Consider the following 16422-nt stretch of genomic DNA (forward strand, 5'->3'; position numbering starts at 1 on the left):
TATGTTTAACAATATGTTTTTTAGCTAGCCCTAACCCTCAAAAGATGCGTCTATAAGTTTGACAGTTGTTGGATAATTTGTTTGAGAATTACAGCGTTTCGAGTGAAGCAACTTTTGTTATTGTGAAAAAAATGGATAAAAATTAATTTCGCCTGCTGATAAAATATTGCTTTTTGAAGGAAAAAATTACAGTTTACGCAAAAACTTGGCTTGATGCCGAGTTTCCGGACACTGCCACAGGAAAATCAACCATCAAGGATTGGTATGCTAAGATTAGACGTAGTTAAATGAGCACCGAAGATGGTGAACGCAGTGGACGCCCAAAAGAGGTTGTTACCGACGAAAACATTTAAAAAATGCACAAAATGATTTTGAATGACCGTAAATTAAAATTCAACGAATTAGCAGACACTCTAAAGATATCAACTGAATGTGTTCATCATATCATTCACGAATATTTGGGTATTAGAAAGCTCTGTGTAAAGTGGTTGCCGTGCGAGCTCACATTTGATCAAAGACAACGACGAGTTGATGATTGCGATTTTCATTGACTCTTGAAAAAGGAAGGACTATCCACAGCGACTACTACATAGCGTTATTGGGCCGCTTGAAGGACGAAATCGCCGAAAATTGGCCACATTTGAAGAAAAAGAAAGTGCTGCTTCACCAAGATAATGCATCGTGTCACAAGTCAGTGAAAATGATGGAAAAAAATCCATGAATTGGGCTTCGAATTGCTTCCTCATCTATCGTATTCGCCAGATTTGCCTCCACTGACTATTTCCTGTTCTTAGATCTCAACAGAATGCTCGCTGCGAAGACATTTTCGTCGAATGAAGGGGTGATCGCCGAAACTGAGGTCTATTTTGAAGCAAAGGACAAATCGTACTACAAAAATGGTATTGAAAAGTTGGAGGGTCGCTGTAATCAGTGTATCACCCTTGAAGGGAATTAAGTTTAATAAAAGAACTAATTTTGCCAACAAAATCTGTTTTACAATGTTGGGCCGGGGACTTTTCACTTGACCTGTTTTATATATACATGCTATAAAGCTTTTAGACCGAATTATATTAAATGGCTAATGATAGATTGAGAAAAGTATTAGGCGGTAAAACTTATTATGGAAACAGTGGCATTATCTAAAAATGATATTTGGCTTATTTTCACTTATTTATGAAAAATCCTTGTTTTTGAATACTATATATTTATTGTTCTTATTTAGAAAAAGAGAAGAATCTTGTATATTAACAGAGTAATAAATGTATGGTAAAATATTGTATATAAATAGAACAGAGTAAATTTTTGCTAAACTTCTTGCTCGGAAACTACAGTTACGCTCACGGTATGCTCACGTTCTTTCAATTATCGACTTTTTCAAAATTGGTTAAGGTACTAGCCAAACATTCAATTGCCTATTTCTGGTTGTTAAGAGTAGTTTAGTTGCACACTTGCTTATTAATAATTAAACTGATAACATGTCATGTGTCCATTTTACGCTGTTTAAAATTGTCTTGTCCATTTTCAGATTATTTAATCTGGAAAAATTCCTTATCAATGTTTGATAATATGTCTTCTCGATGAATCAATGATAATATAATAAGGGAAAGGGTAATTTTTTAATGTAGTTTATTCTTAAAAATTTAAAATACTCTTAACGACATATTTGCTCTTTCGGTCAATGAAATCTCTAAATCGTGATTTGGAGAATTTAATTTATTATTAGCCCGCTATAGTATATCAAGAGATTTTTGCACACCTTCGAACAATTCGTTGTAGACTACTTGTTCAAGCTATGTGATAGATGCATCAAAACTTCCCAGAGTCTATCTATCTTGGTTAGTGTAGAGTCATTAAAGAGGTCTGTGCTTTGTAATGGAAGACACCTTTTCTAAAGATTAATTCTGGTTGATTCGCTTAATCATCTGCTTTAGTCGCACTAGTTGTTAACAATAACAATTAAAAATGGCTTGATTTATATGGTTTCAGCAGTGTTTCGCAAATAGGAACTCCATAAATTAAACATTTCATTGATAATATATGTGGAACCCAAGTGTCGGTTTTTTTTGTTGGTATTCACTCTTATTTAAATTCTTTAAAACCACTTTGTGGACGTCAATAAAATAAGTCCATCTACCATATATATTTTTAAGAATTTCATCGACTTCTTTTATCGCAAAGTGGAGCTTTTTTCTAGGATAAGGATGGAGCTTCTCACTTCTGGAACAAACCAATTGTCGGGCATAACTGGCCTTTAATTAAGCACTTATGCATTATGTACAGTGCCGCTGTGGATACATCTTTACGTTCCTTGATGCGCTTGCATTACATTTTTCTCTCTTCGATAGCAACAAAGCAACATAGGACGAATATAGCCTACTGGTATCTCCATTTTATGGCAGTTAAGTAAACAACGGCGCTATTTTTATATCTATAATCAGATGCGCTCAATAAGTATTACTATATATGTGATAATTTAGAGATCTCCGGAACCTAATTTTTTGGGGTCTGACTGACTCACCTTCGACGAATGCCTCGAACTGATTTCAGCATTAAGACTATTGATCAACCTAGGAATATTATTGTAGTGTTTCTACATGGGATTTCGTCCAGTTTGGTTAGTGACATGGCTGGAATAGTGGGGTTTATTCGAATTTTACTTTCTTGGCTTGCCATAAGCAGGATTCGAACGTACAACCATCTCATCAATATTAGGGACATTTTGTATTATGTTACCAAGCCGACGAAATACTAAATTAAGAAAATAAACTAAATAAAATAAGGTAATAATTAATAAAGGTACATGGTAATTTATAATAATACGAAGTTTATATATTTTATCATAATTATACAAGTACTGTTTAACTTACTGTATATTACTTTTGCCGGCTTGGTGGCGCAGTGGTAAAAAGAGACTTTAATATATATATATATATATATATATATATATATATATAAAATATATATATATATATATATATGTACACAAAAATTTAAAGAATAAATGGAGATAGGAACGTAGCATTCGAGCAACTGAAATAACAGTTAGTTTGACTAAATAAAATGCTATTTCTTCATTATCGGGTATATTAATTCGCCTTTTTTATGAGACTTTTATGGCAATAGAAACTTAGTTGACCGTCGTACATGCCGATAAAATGAAATAACGTATAGGTGAATCAATGACGCAATCCGAATCCGATTGTAGGAAGAGAACACATTCTTTTTCGTCCGTTTTTGGTTCATAATTGGAGAACCGGGCGTTTGGTTCCGTTGATTTATGTCCGATCGTAAACCGGCCGTTTCTTAATCGAAGACAAATATCGGTTTAGATTTACGCAGATTTATCGATGCCTTCTGTGAATGTGTTTCGGTTTCTCAAGGACCGACAAGATCAGGAGCAGTAAACGTTTATTTACCATTATTATTAGCATCCAGTTTGGCGGATAGGTGATATTGAAACGCGTTACTTTCATCTAGAGCTTGGATTTTATATATAGCCAGTGTTGGGAACGGTCAGCCATCACGATCTGTATCAAAGCGAATCTGGCTTAGCTGTTTCGCAAATTCAATAATTTATCATTAGCAAGATGTGAGAGTGGGTTGAATAAAGGCGTTTAAATTAAGGTTTGGTTTGTAATTCTCGATATTCGATTGTTTCGTGATATAACTTTGATGTGAGTAGTTTTATTTCATTATTATTTAAATTTAACAGTTTTATGACAAATGCTCGTAAATCATATTAAGAGATTCTTCGATTGAATGCTTTTTTATATCAAGATAAAATACTTTCTCTCTAATTTGTCTCCTTTTCGGTTACTACTTATAGATTAACAAATGCTACTGAGATTATATTTTAATTTAATTTGGATTATTTAGAACTATTTATAAATTGTACATAGGACTATCTAAACAAGAGAAGTATAGGGAGAAATTATTCCTTCGACATTATGGACAGGAAGAAGTTATAAACAAATACATTTTTCTAACTAATTACATTATACGTTAGATATGCTTAGTACAACCTTAATTTACAAATTGATGATTGAATTTTTTTTATGAATGAAGTTATTGCTACTGTTCGTGCATCATGCATAAACAAGATTATAACGGGATAAATAAAACTTAAAATACTTAAGCTAAAGTTAAACTAATACTCATACACTATATAAATTCGTATGTCTTCATTTGCTTCAATCTTCTGATATCGTGAGTGTTGTCTAATATTATATTCTATTCCGTTGTGTAATAAGTTGTGTTCTAATATATAGTATTGCTTCCCCGTTGCTGTGATCTAGTAAATTGACGGGTTTTATGATAAACTAATATCTTTGATTTTAAGCCAAGTTGGAGTATCTTCCGACTTTGGAGTACCAACCAGTACAGTTGATTCATTTGGAGACTGGTCTGCTCTACCCTTCATCTTGCATGGTGTATGCCTAGGTACTTAGCTTGAGGAATCGGGCATATATCAAGTAATCTATTTAAATTTTGTCATTTCACCACAACAAAAAATTAACATTGACAGATTTGGAGCTACCAAGCTCTATTTTGTAGTCTTTTGTCTAATTTTATATCTTGTTGAGTGCTACTATTTTACAGCCTTAGACAGACATATATATTTTGCCATGATAACAGTTTTATTGGAAAACCTCCATGTACTCTCTTCTATTGTTAGGATATCAACAGTGTAAAGCAGATACAGGAGTAGTCCCAAGACCTTACCCTGGGAAACTCCAGCCAAAATAGGTTTAAGTATTTAAGACGTCCAGGAGTATTTCAAGACAGTATTTATTTTCATCGAATGCCTTTTCGATAACCACTGTTATTCTGTGCACTTTGCTCGATTATTGAGTGGCTCTTTTTTAATTTTATGATATGACTCCAGCAGTTCATAATAATAATTCGGCGGTAGCATTTTGCTCATACTGTATAGCTATTCAAACCTTCTGAGACGTCCAGGAATACTGCAGAGAAGAAACAAAGAAATTGGTATGATGAAATACACTATTGGCCAATGATATATTACCTCTTTTATATAAGATTTATTCATATCAATTTTTATTATAATTTCTTTAATTTTTATTTTTGGTTTTATCGTCAAATATCTTGGTTTTCCTGATATATCCTTCTTATAGTGAAAACATTAATTATTATTTATTACAAAATTAATATTAATAATAAATTATATTAATAATAGATTTACATGTAGGTAGCCATCTAAACTAATATCCAAGCCTATTTGTGAATATTACTCTGAATTACCAGGAACCTTTTAGAAGTTTTATTGATTACTCTCGATAATATTAGGAAGTATCTGTTTAGATTTCTCGCTATGGACTCGCTTCTAAAGCTCAATATATATGTGTAATTGCTTTCCAAGCCTTACTATGGACTCTATCATTTTAATCAGGGTTCTACAATTATATTTATCGGAAAAAGATATTTCTGATCTAAATAATTTGTTCTTGTTACTATAATATTGAGCTTCATGAGTGACATTTAATAATTGTTGGGTCTTTGTGTTACATTTTACATTTTACATTTTGCGTGTCAATTTATAATATTATTTGAGTAACTACCGACTGTGATATTCCTAAAATTTGCTCAATATACGACATAATCTCCCTGTTTTTTATATTTAAATAGCTTATAAACAAAACAGTTTAACAACAATAAAATATGGTTACAAAGCTAAACCAAAATATGTATAGTATTTATAAATCAACATGTAAAACAGGCCTGTATAGAAATACACTTGATCTTATTCAATTCGACCTTGTCAATATATATATTAATAACCTTCTATATTTAGTCAAATTCTCAAGTTCTTAATCAATCAAGGCAATAGAAATATTATATAAAGATTCCAAAAAGAAGATCTGCAAGGTACTATTGATGATATATGGTACATTTGTAATGACAATCTGTTTGGAACATAAACACCTGAAGGTAGAAAATGTCCACAACATTATAAAGGACTATATCTAAGACATGAACACAGGCTCCATCAGCACAGCAATTTTGGGTTCTACTAGAAATGATGGCTTGGTCAGAAGGCTAAAGAGAGTTAAACCATTTGATCTAGTTCAGCGAATTTATTAGTAAAACTCAGTGCACATTAAAAATAGTGACATAAATGTTAAGCCCAAAGTATCTATCGTAGAATAAATACATTTAATTAATAACCGCTGGAAATTAGGATAAAAACATATAACTTATTAGATTCCTATAATACATAACAATTTCAAAAATATTTTAATAAATTAATTAATCATGTATAATGAGCATGTGAAATTCACTCCGCTACAAAAAAATACACCTACTTACATCTTTTTACGATTTAAATCTGTGAATTCTATTCGATATTTTATTTTCCGTTATATTGAATAAAGGTAATCTGCGTTATCGACGGATCTGCGAACCCCATTCGGAACGTTTCCTGCATGCTCTAATTGCGAAAAAGGCGATCAATACCAACTCGATAAAACCTTTTCCGGCAAGCAATTATCGTCGCGGACATAAACCCGAGATTAGAATGATCAAAATTCGTGTCGCGCCCCAAATAGACAACCCCCCTTAGGGGCGGTAGCGGAGCCCGCGACTTTCGGGACGCACGTGCGCTTCCAATGATCCTCGCGACCCCCCGCAGTCTTTTCGGTTGACTGTCGTCGGCATCACGATCAAGGTATGAATGACAAATTGGTTCGACTCGACGGAAATAGACAAAAGCTGGAATATGTTCGGCTTTAGTCCCATGATGGAGCCGTTCAATTGAAGTCGGCATCAATTTTATTATCGGTTCAAAGGAGATAAAGCTTTTTGTTTCTTCTAGAGATAGAAATCCCTATTGTTCTCACTAAACTAGGATGAAGGATAGGCTGATATATCACTAGCATGTATAGGATTAATATGTAAAGGAATTAGGTACGCGGTTTGATTATTTCGCGGAAATAAAAAAAAACACGAATTTATTGTTATAAATATTATTTTAATTTTCACCGGAAAATTATGCCGATGGTAGGAGGAAACAACTTATTTAATTTCTTAATTCTAATTTCAGTAATACTTCCTTGAGTTGTGTGAATAAGTGCATCATCTTGATAGATTATGGTTTGTTTGTTTTTTAATAAATAGTGTCTTTTTGTGAATGAATCTCTTCATATGGTTGGTCTGTAAAATGTTAATAATAATAACATAGGACTGCAAAAAGTTTAGGTTTTGTGTTGTAATCTTCATAGTCTTGGGTGTCATAGTCTTCATGGTCTGACTCTGAAAATAACTTTCTTTTTGTCATAGGTTGACACATTTCTTGAACATTTAAACCATAAATATTTATAATATTAAATATTTAAACCAATTATTATATTAAAATAAAAGAGAATAGACTTGAAAACTATTATTCTATTTACATATTATTAAAGATACCTGTTTTTTATCTAATATACCTTCAGTAGCTCACACCAAACCATTTTTCAACAGCGGGGCTCCCTTTATATCAGAGTTATTTATACTTCTGCAATAACAATTAAACAAAAATATTCATAATCTAAATCAAATATTTATAATTCTCCAACTTTGGCAGCACTTTTTCCAATCTGTTTGGGGTAAACACCCAACATTTTAATAGTCGCAGTCTCGTCTACGGGTGTCGAAACTCGTTGATATTGTCATTGGGTGTAAAATCTGGACTGTAGACTGAATGGCCCATAATTTCGATATTTGAAACGTTCAAAAATTCTACTATTTGAACAGATATGTAAGCGTGAAGGATAATCTCTTGTTCAACTTTTTTGAATGCTTCTGGGAAACAAATGCCGCTATATCGTACAAAATTGACCTTGTTTTGGGTCGGACTTGGAATAGCCATACAATAGGTTTCTCTTCTGCGTGGGGCTCATCGGCATATATCTATTATCTCTCAAGCACGTCGCTTATCAATTATATTATCTACAACTTGTTATGATACACCTTGATGTCTTAACATATTCTTGCACTTAATTTTCATCATTTGTTAGATTTTGTGGGATATAAGGCTACCAATCGTTTGTACGACTAAATTATCGTGTAATATATTGTTTATGCTTGTCGCGCTATTGGACAAGAATGCCGTAATCTTACGTAGGGTTAATAGAGTACTAGAGTGTAACTTACGCAGAAGATCATCAAAGTTCATCGATGTTTTCTGGCATAACAACCAATTGTGGAGGACCTTCATGGAATTCATCCTGGAGGAATAGTCGCCCATTATTGGTTTCGTTATATTGATTACTTAATGTTGTCTTGATAATCCACATCGAAAGCTAGAAAAAATACTTATTATAGTAATTAATCTATATCTATTATAGATTTTTTAAGAATGTCAAGTAGGCAAGAATGTTTCGGTAGACAGGAAATGTTGCGAATCTGCAAGAGTTATTGGATGAAGACCTAAACCAAATGCAAAAACTTGGCAGAAGCGTTAATTCTGGCCTAAGAAGCGATTAGTGAACGATTGCAAGCAATGGGGAAAATACAAGATGAGATGTTGGATACCAAATCGCCTAGATGACAGATAAATGGAAAATCGAAAAATCGCCTGTGAAATGTTGCTTCAAAGGTACAATCGGAAGTCATTTCTGCATTGGGAGAGGGGTCGTAAAAAAAAGGATTGTTGATTTATTCTTTTGACTGATGATGATTGATTTATGATTTTGAAATATTGATTTATTCTGAAAACCCTCACCCTAGAAAATCATGGTTATAGTCTGGCGAAGCCAGCCGATAGACTCCAAGGCCAGGTCGCTTGGGTCATAAGATAATGCTCTGAGTATGGTGAGACGAAACTAATTTTTTATTGTTTAATTATTTCATTGTTACTACTTTTCCGTCTAACCTACAATTTGTTTTTTTAATAACTTAAATCTACGTGTATATCTAGCTGGACCCATCGGCCCTATCTCAGTCTCTGGTGAAATAATGTTTATACATGTCACTGCTGTATTTTTTATAATATACACCTCACTATACAACACTACACAAGATCAGATGGTTTGATTATTTTGAGTCTGGGTCCTATTCTGGTGGTATCCAAAAGCTGCAATACTTCAATATCTTGATTTCTTGATTGATTGTATGTATTTGAAGGTCTCGATGTAGGTAATCAGTCCTATAGTGTTTGGGTGCACCCACAATACCTCTCAGGACTTTGTTCTGAAAAAATTGTATTTAATTTATGTTACTCTTTGCAGAATATCCCCATAATTGAACTCCGTATGTCCATATATGTTTCAGTATTTGCTTATATAATAGCAATTTATTATGTACTGGTAATTGAGATTTTCTTCCAATTAGCCAGTATATTTTTCTATATTTCAATTCCAGTTTTTTTCTTTTGTTCTTTATATGTTCCTGCCAGCGAAATTTTGCATCAAGATTTAGTCCGAGATATTTAGCGTTGTTGCTATAAGAAATGATAGTATAATTTAATGTTATTGGTGTTTGTACGGTCTGTGTATAGGTTTCTTTCATTAATTATTGTTTTCCAAGCTTGTGTCCAATTATTTATATTGTCACTTGCCTGTTATAAAATTTTCGTAAGACTTCTTCACTATTGTCTCCGAGAGCTATAATGGCAGTATCATCAGCAATTGTGGCTATCGTAATATTCTCCATTTGTGGTATATGACAAGTATAGAGTAGATAAAGCATTGCCCCAGTACACTTCCTTGTGGTACAACTGCTTTAGATTCTTTTATTGTAGAGTAAGCTTCTTCTTGTTTGACTCCAAATATTCTGGTTATAATGTACGATTTTAATACTTCGGTGTGTTGCCAAACCTTATAGAAGACTTGTGCTACATCTAAGAATATAGCTGAGCATACTTTTTACGTTCGTAGGCTTTTGCAATAACATTCTGTGGAACTGATAAATTGTTAAATGTTAATAAACCCAAGTTGATGTGTTGGTATTAGGGTTTTTCTCTCTATGATCGGTTTTATTTTTTAAACAGGAGTTTTTCAAAAACCTTAGATACCTCGATCTAAATAATACGAAAATAATGCAGTTTGCTACAAACAGATCTGGTAAAACAGTAAAAAGCTACCAGCAAAAAATGATCAATTTAAACTATGCACTGTTAGTAAAACGTCTCGAATGAGCCACGAGAAATGGGAAGTCACGGTAAGTTAATTTTACAACGCGTTAACGCTGTCATATAAAGAAAATCTTGAAAAATAATTGGATGGGGCAAAGTGTCGCACCCGCTATATTTTCCATAGCCGTACGAGTATCAACTTTTCGCATCAAAGCAACACCCGTTTGCAGAACAGACCTTCGCCAATCTCGAAATATTTAGAAAATGGCTCGATGAAAGATTTTGCTCAAACAACAAATAGTTTTTCGGTATGGCATCCATAAATTGCCCGCATTATGGACAGGGTATGTAGAATAAAATAACCAATACTTTGATTAAATTCATTTTTCAAGTTTCTTGAAAATCATGTAGATTTTTTTTCAATAAAACTGGTAGTGAGTTTCCGGTACACATGGCAGCGATGCCAGCGCCAGCGTCAGAAAAATATATTGGAACCCGCATAAAGGAAAATCAAGAAAAATAAAATAGCAACAATTACAGACGTTATTAACTCTCGCTAAATTATTATTATTTTATATATATAAAGATATGTATATATGCTGATAAGAAGCTCTCATCAGAAACCAACACAACTAGGTTACTTCGGACAGTTATGTCTCGCCGTTTGTTATCTCGCAGTTTACAATAAACGACCAGCACCGCAGTATAATTGTATGGAAGCATTGAAAACGATCTTCTTGTGGGAAGATAAAGATATCGGCCATAAATAAACGGCATTCTTCTGGCATAACAAAGTGGAACTGGCGTCCTTCCAAGGCATGAGAGGCATAAAGAACGCGAGTCATCTAAACGCACGGCAATAATTAAGTTCAATAAAATTTACATGTTGCTTGGCGAGGATCTGTTACTTCTGAATGATCGTAAATTTGTAATATCACTATAGCTGTTCGCATGTATTAGCATACATAATGTTACATTTTCGGTTGATTAATGGTAGGCATTGAAGAATAACCGAATGTTTATGCCTCGATAAGTAAGTATTGGTCACTTTTCTATTTATTTATTAAATACGATATTCTTATACGGTATTTTTTTTACTTATATTAAGTTTATTTTACTCTAACTATAGACATTTTAAATGGAAATGTTAATAAAATAAATATTTTACACACTTGCGTTTCGATTTAATTTAGTTAATAGTTTTAGTAGATAATGGAGACCAATATTTTCTATTTGAAGGCGTTGGCTTGAAGGAGAGCGTCAAAGAATATGGGTTATATTAGAATATTCAGTTCAAAATATCAACGACAGATTACTTATAAACATCAAAACATTTTAAATTCTAAGTTTGTATAAATTTCATTTAAAATGAAAACCAAGGATATATTGGACTTCAAATTCTGCCACAAAAGAGCTGAAAGAGTTAATAAATAGGGAACAAAACTAAGGAATTTAAAATAATTTAGAAAATTTGACGCCAACTGATACAACGGAATATTCTTTCTGAAAAGTAACAAAAAAAAATACAAAAAAAAGTCAGCAACATAATCCACCCATTAAAATTGACAACAATACCTAGGCTAGGAATGACAAAGGTAAAGCGGAAGTTTTCTCTAATTATTTGAGGATAGTATTTAATCCGCACCCGTCTAAAATAGACAACCAAATTAAAAAAAACTTAAACGATAAAAATTATTGCTCCGCTGCATTTCTCGATATTTCTCAGGCCTTCCACAAAGTGTGGCACACTGGGCTGCACGTTAAATTGAAAAAGCTTTTGCCCCATACTGCTGAAATCGTACCTCATAGACAGACATTTTATTGTCAAGCAGGGTGAGGAATACCGCAGGGTAGTGTTCTTGACCCATTGTTATATCATATCTATACACCTGACCTACCGACCTCAAGAAATACTACTGTTGCAACATATACTGACGATGCAGCAGTTTTATCATCACATGAAGATCTAATATCAGCCACAAGAACCAACCTACTTCTTAACTTGGCGTATCAAAGCAAATGAGACAAAATCTACCCATATGCCATTCACCCCTTGTAGAAGAACATGTCCCTCAATAAGATTGAATAATCATGAACTTCCGCAAGCAGACAACGTTAAATATCTGGGAATGCATTCTATCGACGTTTGACATGGAAAAAAACATATAGTTAAAAAACGCAAACAGCTTGGGCTTAAACTAAACCAAATGTATTGGCTGATAGGGCGTAAATCTAAATTATCGTTAGATAACAAGATTTTGCTGTATAAGTCAATACTTAAGCCCATTTTGGATCTATGGGGTACTATTAGCAAATCTAACGTAGATACCCTCCAGAGGTTCCAGAATAAAGTATTGCGAGTCATCGTCGATGCCCCATATTACGTGTCCAACAAACTGATTCAGCATAAATATCCACATAGAACCCATAACGAGAGTGATTCGTAGTGTTAGTGCGAAGTACTCTGAAAGACTCTTAGTGCATCCTAATGCATTCGCCCAACAGTTAAATGTGCGCGAAGCGATGAAAATTTAATAATATCTAGAATAAGCTAGAATAGTTTTTAGAATAAGTTAAGATAAATTTTAATATCTTAAATAAGTTAGGAGAGTATCTGGAATTAGATTTAGATTATAAGTTGTACTGTAGATCACGTACTGAAGTGATCTACTACATGTCATGATAGTTATATTATATAACTGAAATAATATAATAATACTTATTGCCCACGCGCAGATTACTGACGTTCTAAGAGATTAAGAAAAAGAGATCTACATTGACTTCAGGATGAAAAGCCACAATTTCAATGTGAATATCTTTAGCACTCAGTCAACCTTGTTAGTATAAATACCATCAAAGTGCCCAACTAGGATAATATTTGAGAATGTCATTAGACACAAGTTTAAACCGGAAATGTCAGGTAACTATGTAGATATAATAAAGCATTTCTATTTAAAGAAATCCTTAAGTTCATATTAGCATAATAATCCAAATATGGAGTTGTGCCAAGCAGATCAAAATTGACGTACCGCCGTTTTAGAACAATATATTGTACCTTGGTACCCCCTTGGTATTCCAAAAATATCATATGGGAACTCTTACCTAGACTATTAAAAAATTAACCAATATCCATAAACCGATATTTCAACGAGAGAAATTCTGCTTCTCGACACCAACGATCGGCCAATAGGATTCAAGATAATAAACTTTTGAGCCACTGTATTGCAGCATCATCTTCATATAAAAGCGGAGCTAGTTCCAGATGGTTTTTTTTTATAAAATTAACTAATTGAGAGCTAAACAAGGATATTCATTGTCCAAACTGCTAGCATCAGATATCTGAAGAAAAAAATACTAAGTGAATAATGTCCCTCAACTTCAAAGATCCCTCCAGAATATATCCATCTTTACTCAAGTAATTACTTTGAGTAGTAGTGTAACAGAAAGTGTTGTTTCTTCTGGAATTTTACCTGCCGTCGCCTTCACTACTTGGATTACAAAGCCGGCCAGTACACCAATACAATACAACCTTTAATTTTATTACCTTTTATTTTATCACGCAACAATGGTTATTAGAATTTTACCCAATAGGAAAAATTAACGTGGGAATACGAAATAAATTATGACCGGCAACAGTAAAATATAACGTTTTCGGAAATAATCTGAAAGTCCACATCCCGACCCGCAATGACCGGCTATAATCTCACCTCTCATTCGGGCCGAGTTCTAAAAGTTTTCTCCGCTATTTACGACCCTCCGAGGAGTCGATCTGACTCGACCCCGGCATCATATCCGAGATAGAGCGGACCTAGAACGATATTGGGCCTACGCGGCACCGTTGCACTCCATCATTTGGCCCGTTATCAGTCGTCCCCCCTTCGTTCTTGATTAATTTTAATTATTTTAAGGGCGCGGGAGTTATAACGGACGCCATCCGACGAGATAAACTCGCGCCAACGTAGCGCGGTGGGATATTTTAACGGGACCGGCGATAAGAGTGGAGCAATTGATTTTAATTGCCACCCTTTTGTCGGCCCGAATGGAAAATGGAAATATTACCGATACGGTTGGGGTGTATCGGGTGGAAATCATATCTGAGGCACGTGTAATTGCGTGCAGATCGTCTTCGAGATAGCGTTGTTATTTTCGTTCAGGATATACTAGCTTCTTGGATATATAACCCCAATTTTAATTAAATTATTATAACAAATGTTTAATTAGTAATTAGTTTGGAACAGTCCGTCAACCACGTGATGTTTTAATACTTTTTTAAACCTACTCCACTTTCCACCAGGATGATAAGTTATCAGATTTTAGATTAACCATCTCCATTCCCAAAACCATAAGAGTTTTGGGTACAAACCGCCTTGAAAATTCTCAGAATGTTATATTTAAACACAATTGTATTATTATTTAATTTAATTAAAAAATATCGAATCCTGCTGGGGTATGGTCGTTAATTTATGTTTGTATTTGTTTAACATTTGTGATTATTCTAGGCAAGAGTGTGAAATCCGACAAGGGAAATGATCACACCAGTAACCAGGCTGGGTGAAACTGGATGTTTTCTGGGATGATTCCAAACTCGCCAGTCGGTAGGCTTAATGCTGAGGACAGTGGTTCGCAGCCCGTGTAAAACAATAGGTCCACTCCAGATAAACCCTCGTTGGTTAAAAGGAGATTTTAAAATATTTATCAATTTTTTTAAGAAATATGAAGTACATCGATTGAAATGTCGAAACAAACTTTATAGATGCAGGTTTCTTCAGATAGGGATGCATTTTTTGTTAATGTCACTGGTTCCACAATTTACTTAATGTATAATAGAGTAGTTCTTATGGTATACTCTATATAAATATCACATGTATATAACTTTGATTAATTAGTAACTTGATTTTTATATTTCTGTAAATTCTGATGGCCTAAGTAATAAGAATATTCTGAACCAAAAACAACCTGAAATATATTTTATTTTTCGGTTCATATTTGCTGCGAAATTTGCATATGATTTCAGCTTTATTTAGCTTTAATTGAGCTAAAGGAACACTATTTGATGTCAGATTAATGAGAGTGTTCAGGTATTCATGAAGAAAATGATAGAATATCATAAGTTGAACAAGTATTTGTTCAAAAAATCAGTAGTTGAAATTAAAAGAAGACAACAGCTTGGTCGCTAATAATAGAGAACTAATTCCCAACTTCGGTTTAACAATTCCTAGCATTTCATTAAGCTTCCGTGATATGTGTATAGCTTTAATTAGTTGTTAAAAACCAACATCACTGATGTTATACTGATTTCATATTCATTTGTTTATTTATATTCACCATATCCAGATATTAAGTTGTTTATATTAAGTTAATTTTCAATCAATATAAACACTTTTTATCATTTTGTAGCTATTGCTAATAAGTTTTAAATTATTAATAACCAGTAATATAACAAAATATATGTAGAAATAAAAGGTTATATAGATGCATAAAGATTTCATTTGTGTGAAACCCCAAATCTTAGTTTGCTTAAAATTTCATGTTTTACTATATTTATTATGATCTAGTGATTACATTTTTGCCGTTTATTTGTTTTAGAGTCTTTTTTACGAACTAGTGTATCTCAACTCAGTCATATATTCATTGAAAATGTATTAGTTAACAGGAAGAAAATCACAATTATCAATTAAAATTATATAAGCAAGAACTGAAATCTATGTGGCAAACGGAATACAATTATGGGAATTTTTCGCGAGATCTAATATAAATTCAATACAAGTTTTCAAGAACAAAGTCTTGATAAGTAATGTGATAAGTATGATACTACAGGACTGATTACTTACATCGAGACCTTCAGATACCGACTGTCATCCAGGAAGTTAAAAGAGATTCAAGAGGACATGAGGACACATTCCATTTTCATGACAATATGGAAGTAATACAACTCTTGGATAACACCAGAATAAGGCACAGACTCAAAAGTATCAAACCATTTGATCTTGTAATGTGTACTGTAGTGAAGCGCATTTAATAGAAAAACAGTACTGTTAACACATATATATTATTACACCAGACACTAAGATAATTAATCTGAAGGCAAATTGTAGGTTATTCGGCAACGATTAGTAATATTGTAATAATTAAATTAAAAAAATGAAAAATCTAGCAGCAATTTTATGTTTAAAGAATCATTATTGTCTTTTGAATCTAACAGTAAGTCGGCTACCCATTCGGTGTTTTCCTCAAAATAGAAAAGCTGTTGACCAAACAATCTGGCACCGAACATGTAATAACTGGACAAAATATTAACTAGGTCTGATTATGGTATTTTCAGTAACTCTTATTCATTATCCCTTAATTAT

The sequence above is a fragment of the Rhynchophorus ferrugineus genome, unplaced genomic scaffold (genome assembly GCF_030347505.1).
Source record: "Rhynchophorus ferrugineus isolate W39M unplaced genomic scaffold, kcgeb_rfMv2 rfM3, whole genome shotgun sequence".
NCBI classification, from domain to species: Eukaryota; Metazoa; Arthropoda; class Insecta; order Coleoptera; family Curculionidae; genus Rhynchophorus; species Rhynchophorus ferrugineus.